The sequence below is a fragment of the Notamacropus eugenii genome, chromosome 1 (genome assembly GCF_028372415.1).
Source record: "Notamacropus eugenii isolate mMacEug1 chromosome 1, mMacEug1.pri_v2, whole genome shotgun sequence".
NCBI classification, from domain to species: domain Eukaryota; kingdom Metazoa; phylum Chordata; class Mammalia; order Diprotodontia; family Macropodidae; genus Notamacropus; species Notamacropus eugenii.
Genome location: NC_092872.1, coordinates 513804633 through 513812459, shown reverse-complemented (window position 1 = coordinate 513812459; position 7827 = coordinate 513804633). Strand labels below are relative to the sequence as shown.

Genomic DNA, 7827 nt, shown 5'->3' with positions numbered 1-7827 from the left:
CCTCATGGGCCATTTCACTGCATACATAATACTTAGCTGTATGGGGCAAGAAAAATAGGAGAGCTTCAGTTATTCCTGCATTTCAGAACAAAGTGTATTTTATTTTAATTGAATTTATTTTCAGTTTTCAACATTCACTTTCACATAATTTTGAATTTCAAACTTTCTCCCCATCTTCCTCCCCACCCCCACCCCAGGACAGCATGTATTTTGATTACCCTTTCCTCCAATTTGCCCTCCCTTCTGTCACCCCCCACCCCATCCTTTTCCCTTCTATTTCCCTGTAGGGCAAGATAGATTTCTATACCCCATTGCCTATATATCTTATTTCCTAGCTGCATGTAAGAACAGTTTTTAACATTCATTTTTAAAGGTTCAAGTTCCACATTCTCTCCCTTTCCACCTGCCCAAACTAGCTGGATAAATTTCATGTTCAATCCAATCATTGTGTGAGGGGCCAGGTTTTTTCCTCTTTGGAAATCCTAACAGGTGAAAATATAAATATGTGATGCCAGTGCATCAGAATGAAGGTGACTGTGTACTGCCAGAGATGAACTAAAACCTTGGAAAACTGGGAGCTGTCCAACACCCTTAGGAAGCTAGAGGCCAGCTTGGCCTAATGAAGCCGGGCATAACACCCATGTGCCCACAAAAAAATAGAGTACAACAAGTTGTGTGAACTCTTGGTAGAACTCAATCTCTTTCAATTGTTCCTATCATTGAGTCCCTTAGCCTGACCATATACCAAGACTTTTTTGTATACTTGCTCCTTAGACTGATCCGGCAGGCTGCTGACCCACACACTGCCCACCACTGCTGGGCAGAGGCAGAGTGATATGGTGGACAGAACACTGACTCCAGAGTCAGAGGAATTGGAATCAAATTCTACTTCTGATGCTTGCTGCCTGTGTGACCATTTGACCTCATTGGGCATCAGTTTACTCATCTGTAAAGTGATGGAGTTGGATGACATAACCTCTGAAGTCCTATCTAGGCATAGATCTATGATTCTCCCCCAGGGCCCTCAGCTTGGCATGAGGGGTTTGCACCAGAGAATAACTGCCCAATATGACCAGTCTTGCCCTTCTGGTTTCTCTTTGAATGAGAGCCTTATTGTCAGAGATTTTCTTTGTTCTTCAGTGCTGTGGAAGACTGAGTAGGGCCAAGGAAGCCCTGGTTCCATGTGGAGGGATCTCTGGTACATTCAAACCTTTGTTTATAGATCTTTAGCAATTTGAGTCCATCAGATGAGGTGGGGAATCATGCCTATTGAATCACCATTAAAGGTAATGGGGCTTTGAAGTGAAATCAAAGTCAATGGGGGAAAAGATTTGATTTATAGATATTTGATTAAAATGAAACTTTTTAGGAAGTCATCCATTATATAAAATGAGGTTCACCTGAACTAGAGATCAGTTTAAGCTTTCCTTTTATTTGATTTGATTGAGTAAAACAAGATATCATAACAGCATCCTTTCTTTCCTGGATCTTGTAAATCTTGCCTTCCATGTTGGTGAAAAATGTCCTCTACCTTCTCCAGGAATATGTTAGTCAAAGAATGTACCTTCCTCAGTGGCTGTCTACCCTCATTAAATTGCTTTCAGAGTACACAATGCCTCCGAAAGTGCATTGAAAATAATGTGCATTATTCAAATGGTTTTCAATGTGCTCAGGAAAAAGGAGGTGCCCACAGATGGGAATGATTTTAAGTAGCTCATCGGCACTGCAGGAAATTCACTTTCCCTTTGATTCGTATGCCATTTCACAGGAGGTAGGAGTATTTCCAGGGCAGACACAATTTTGCTGGGGGGAGGGGAGGGGGGAGTTACTTTCAGCTCCCCAAACTGGTGTATGGTGAAGAGGCCCCGCACACTTGAAAACACACACCAAATGCCTTGTAATTTTCCGAAGGAACAATCCTTTATGTCTCTCCATTCTGCCTTAGAAGTGCAGAAAGATGTTTTTACTAAGTGGGATTATTTTCTCCCACATGGAGTTTTAGACCCTATAACAAATGTAATGAAATATGTCAGCCTTTGAGCTAGAAACAGAGAACTAAGGGTGGTGCTCCTCTTATTTGCCAATATAGTAATAATAATAATTTTTAAATAGGTTTAATATTTCCCCCCTCTAACTTTTCAGGTCAAATTGGAGGCATGTGCCAGCTCCAAAGAGATGCATGGTATACAAGGCAGAGAGCAAACCTTCTAGGTAAAGGGCATTGGAGTCTCTCTTGACAAGTGTTTTGCATGCAGTTAAATAGACAAATGTATTCGTGTGCCAGGATCTCACAGGGATTGTACTTGACGCATGTCACCAAACAGTTTCTTCAGCACTGGTGGAATTATCGAACCTTCATACCTCATAATGATCAAAGCCTGGAACCCCCACACCCATTTCAGATTGACACACTGGAGTTCCACCTGGCCCTCAGAGCCAAGGATGCTTGTCTCCTGGTCTTATGTGTACTTGATAGGGACTCTTAGCTGCCTTCAGGGTGTGGGACACCTAGTGTTGTGGCTGCTTGTAGATTTCTTAGCAGAATGAAAGCAAGAAGCTTTCTCCATCATCTATGTGGAGTTTCTTTTGCTAAAACAGCCTAATTGAGGTTCCCCATTAGAACAAGGCAGCAACTATGATGCCTTCATCTGAGAATGAAGAATGATACTCATCCCCTGACAGTATGGTGATAGGATAAATATGCAGGAAGAAACATATATTTTTGGATGAAGCCAAGATAGGATTTGTTTTGCTTGGCTATACATAGTTATTACAAGGGTTTTGTTTTTCATTCTTTTTTGCCCCTAGTGTTTGGGGAAGAGGAAAAATAAATGCTTCTTAACTGGAAAAATATATAATTTGATTTTTTTAAAGGCATCAAAGCATCTGAACATCAAAAAGGGCCTCTGAGATTGTCTAGTTCAACTTCCCACCTTTCAGATAAACTCAAGATCAAAGAGAATTGACTTACCTAAGGTCTTACAGGAGTTAGGATTTTCATCTCATGTCTCTTGGTTCCACATTCAGCCTGATTTTCACTACTCCATAGCCTTTGTCTCTTTGTCTGCAAAACTGCCAGTTCTGCTTTTTCCATTTTAGCATCCAATTCACAGAAAATCATCAGCTTATTCAATGCCCAAATGAGGAGGCTCAGCCTAGTATGGGAAATTTTAAGATACCTGAGGTGATTCTCTTTTTGGGGAAGTCTCCGTAATAGATATCAGTACATGCCCTCACGCGGCTCATTTTAGGTATTTGCGAATATTAAAAAAATTTTCAGCATTTCCGAGATTTACATTTGACCCCTCAAATTGAAAATGCTTTAAGCTCTCTGGGTCCATAATATGCAAACTCTAGCATTGCTAATAAACATTTACAGCATAACATGCACAGTACTGTCTCTATAAGGCCCCTTTGAGACACCAAAGCAACTGATACTGTATTTAGGCCAACATCTCACACCACATTAAATAAATTGGCTTCCTCTTATTGTCATACATTGTCACTGACTCTTCACAGTCTTCAGCACAAACAAGTTCCATTTCCAAAGTAGTGGTGCCATATACTGAGGGGATGGAGTACTGGTGGAGCCCACTTTTCCATTTCCCCAGGAGAAAAATTCTCCACAATGGCACTGCCCTGTGCCCCATCAGAACCACATAATAGCTCTCTCTACAACCACTCAATTCTTATAAGGGTCTGTACCTGTCAGATGTGCTTGGAGCTGCAAGTGCCAATCCTTTCAAAATCTGGGTGGCAGGGAGCCTGTGAAAACTTGGCCCCTACAATCACAAGTCACTGTCAGATTTGATCCAATTTTGGCAATTGTATTTCTTGATGCAGAAGTAAATCTACATATATAGAGAGGATGTGCTTCTGAGTTTACCCCCGCTGTGCCCTTCCCTATTTCAGTATATGCATATTACATAGTAATAGTGATTTTATGCATTAAATTTAACTATTTCCCCAATTTCACTGTTTATCGTTCTGCTGAATAATTCAGTTACTCCATGGACTTTGTGGACTTTTGCTTGATAAATTCCCTACTCTGAGCCTTGCCTTACATTGGAATTTTTAATCAGGTTGAAACCTATCAAGTAGAGATCAAAGCTGAGAATAATGATGCTACCGATACTCGTTTTAGCCAAATGATGTTCCTTACAACACACATCCTCAAATCACTTAGTTGCTAGCTAAAGTGTAAGAGAATTTATGATGCTAAATAAAACCAGAAAAAAAGATGTTTTAATAAGATGAAAATCCAAATGTTAAAATAATGAGCCATCTGCATGGGTGGCCCTCTCCTGAGAGATGCCAAGAGCTTTACCATCTGTGAAACATTTACCAGCTGTTTCCTTCTCTTTTTTGTGAGAACGTAAGAAATCCTTGCAGTTGGTGTTTCTAAGTGATACATCATAGGGAAGAAAGCAGGTTCGCCCAACTTCAGGAATGCTAGCCTGGGCTGAATTAACCTAATAATGGCTGCTGCCCCAACACAGGCACATGCTGGTGTCCTACAGTCCTTTGTACAATACACTCCCAGTCTCCAGACCCATTCAATTCAGAAATCCGGAAAGTAGCAGCAGTAGATGGAACAGGAAGAGGAAGAGGAAATAAATAACATCCCCCAAGGTCATTTAAAAACTGATCCTTGGAAGGGAAAGGCAATGCCTGCTCATTTGCTAGCTGGAAAGTTGGTTTTCCCTTCTGAGTGTTCAAGCAAGGTTTGGGCTAAAGTGTGATCGAGCTGCCTGTAATGGAGAAAGGTGTCTGAAGCAGTCCAAATATTTCTGAAACTGTCTCTCTTTCTCCTTTCTCTTCTCTGATCACTGTTTCATACATCTGCCAGTCAGCCATGTATCCCTGCTGCTTTTGCCCTGATGAATGCCTTCTCTAGGTTTCCTGAGTTATGTATGGTCTCAGGATCAGAACAGAGAACTGTGCATGAATTTAACTTTGCAGGCCACAATGATCAAAGGCCCTGCAACCAAGCAATAAGAATGCAAGTTGGTGGGCAGGCCCACAGTTTTTTCCCATTGGCTCCAAATTACATTTTGCCTCTCTACTCTGCCATCAGAATTGTAAGGGGAGAACATTTCATTTTTCTTTCAGAACAATCATTTTATTAACTGACAGAGCAAATTTCAAGAAACCTAACAAGGAGACATGGCTGGGAATGTTTGGTCTTGCCTTTGTCCTTGTAGGTATTGAAAGTAGCAGTTCTAGAAAGAATTTGGTTAATATTTCTAAAATTATTTTTTAAGGCCATATGCAGTTTGATGAAGAAAGATAGGCTCTACTTCCTTTATCCAGTTAACTTAGGGTAAACCAAACATTTCCAATGAAATCAAGACTTATGACTCCCTTTTAGAAGTGAACCCACCTCTAATACCTAACAGATCATTTCCTATACATTAATTTATAATGGGAAAAGAGGAAAGATAGTGGAGGGCAAGAACACTGGGCATCAACACAACAAAGTTTTAAAGTATCTTCCAGCACTGAGTACTATCCAGGTGCTGGAGATACCAAGAATAAAAAAAAATTCTAGCCCTTAAGGAAGTTATATTTTTTTAGAGTCATAAGTCTTAGAAAACATAAGTTTGAGTTCTAGCATGATCACTTATGGACTGTGTAATCTTGTCACTTTCCTCTTCTGAGTCTCAGTATTCTCATCAGCAAAATGGACCAAGTGATCTCTAAGGTCTCTAGCAGATCTAGCATACTGTGATTCTATGAATATCATATTTCATATCAGAAATGTACTTAAGGAAGTTGTTTGGTTTTTTTCAGGACACTTTAAAAAACAAAGTTAAACTCAATTTTTAAATGAAGGTTCCTTCTCATCACTACTTCATCCTAAAAGACAACATTAAACACTTTTTGATAATGTGAATATCCTTCTTATCAAGCAAGAAGAAATGCACCGTTCCATGGATATTAGGGAGTCAATTGTGTGTTAACCTACCACATCTCCCCACACTAAGGGGAGGGACTGTATTTTCTCTGTAACATTTAAAGCCAAAGAATTTGGGAAATTACTCTTGTTTAAAAGATGACAAAAACCAAAGATACCCTATGCAGTGCCCTATCCCAGGGACCAGTGTTGGGTACCTATAAGTAAGTTAACTTTGAATGAGAGATGCAAAAAAGAAAAGAAAACTACCTCTTTTCCCACTTTTCTGACCTTCTCTTTTCTTTATTGGAATAATATTTACAGTCTCTCGTTGATGAAATTTAGGGGTGCTGGAGACCTGAAATATCAAGAAATCAGGTCCTGCTTGAATGAATTCGACTCAAGCCTTCTTAAAGCCAAAGAAAGGCAAAGTTTATTAAAGATTCACCATACTGGGTTGACTCTTAAGGAACCTAAGCATTTGTAACACTTGTATTCACAAGAGGGCCAGATAGAATCTCAGCTAAACAGAGTCTGAGTTGGATTGAATCTGAGCACCTTCATGGAGGCAAGATGGAACTTAAATACAGGAAAGACTATAAGAGGCATGGGGGGGAGGGGTGGTCTGGTAGTCTAGGCAATGGGAGGAGGATCTTGAGGAGAAGTCCAAGGAGAACCTCAGTGGGACTAGGGTGACTTGTCTAGGGTTGGAAACAGCTAGAGGCAATCAGGAGATATAATCAGGAGATATCAGATAATGGAGGGCTTGGGTGGGAAGCAGGTGGGGCAATCCAAAGAGCTGCATAGGAGCAGTATGGGAATGAATACAGATCTTGATGGGAGTGGTCAGCAGCCTGGGGAATGGGGTTTTGATAGGATCAAGGGTAGGGGGTGCAACAGAAACCTGAGCACAGTGGTAACAAAAAGCTCATGGTTTCCTGAGACTGCCTGAACAAATGGGAAGATTAGATTTGAGTTAGAAAGGCCAGATTAAGTGGGAAGATTCAAGGGGAGCTCAAGGAAGCTCCCAGAGCCTGAACGCAATCATCATCTCTTTGCTATTCTGCAGATTCACAGCCCAGGTGCATGGAGATGGGTGCTATGGGGCTTTCCCTTCTTCTCTGCTAGGCTGGCCAGGACCTGGTAGCTAGATATCATGTTCATTTCTGGCCTGTGCATCCTGTTAGGCAGGATGGATGTCTGTGTTAAACTAGGAAACAGGTTGGAATCATTAACCCCCATTACACTTGCAAACTTTTTCACTGTCTAATCTTATTACTGTTGGATTTTCCTATAAACAGGAATGCATTATCTTCTTTAATACACACATTTGATGTACAAGAAAATAGGAATTGGGGTAGCCAAAGTAGGAATGGGATAGCTCCCAAAATTCATTTGTGCAACAAACATTTATTAAGTCCCTGTTATGCATGAAAGTTTATACCAAGCACTGACACACATATAGAGATTTTTAAAAGGAAAATAAATCAATCTAATCCAATAAACATTCATTAAGTACCTACTATGTGCCAGTGTGTCAACTAGAAGGCACAGTGGATAGAGCATTGGACTTGAAGTCAGGAAGACCTGAGTTCAGAATCAGCTTCAGAAACTAAGATGCTGGGCAAGTCACAACCTCGGTTTGCTTTAATCCACTGGAGAAGGAAATGGCAAACCACTTCAGTATCTTTGCCAAGAAAACCCCATAGACAATGTGGTCCATGGGGTCATGAACAGCCAGACACAAAAACAGTGTGTCAGTGCTAGGGATGCGAATAATAAAGAGGAAGACAGCCCCTGCCCTCAAGTCGCTTACAATCAAAAACAGGACATAACACACAAAAGGAGACAACAAAGTGGAGAGGATGGAGGACACCAGGGCAGGCATCTTGTTCCCATGAGTTAAATTCAGGAAGAATCACAGATGCAAA

General features: G+C 40.8%; 1 long non-coding RNA gene across 1 annotated transcript in view; it reads right to left on the bottom strand.

The window, feature by feature from the left end:
* Positions 1 to 276: 276 nt before the first annotated feature.
* Positions 277 to 7827, bottom strand: part of LOC140519963 (uncharacterized) — a 47793-nt gene continuing 40242 nt past the window's right edge. The window contains exon 4 of the long non-coding RNA XR_011972339.1: positions 277 to 3155. This is a non-coding gene — a long non-coding RNA (uncharacterized lncRNA). The remainder of the gene's footprint in view (positions 3156 to 7827) is intronic.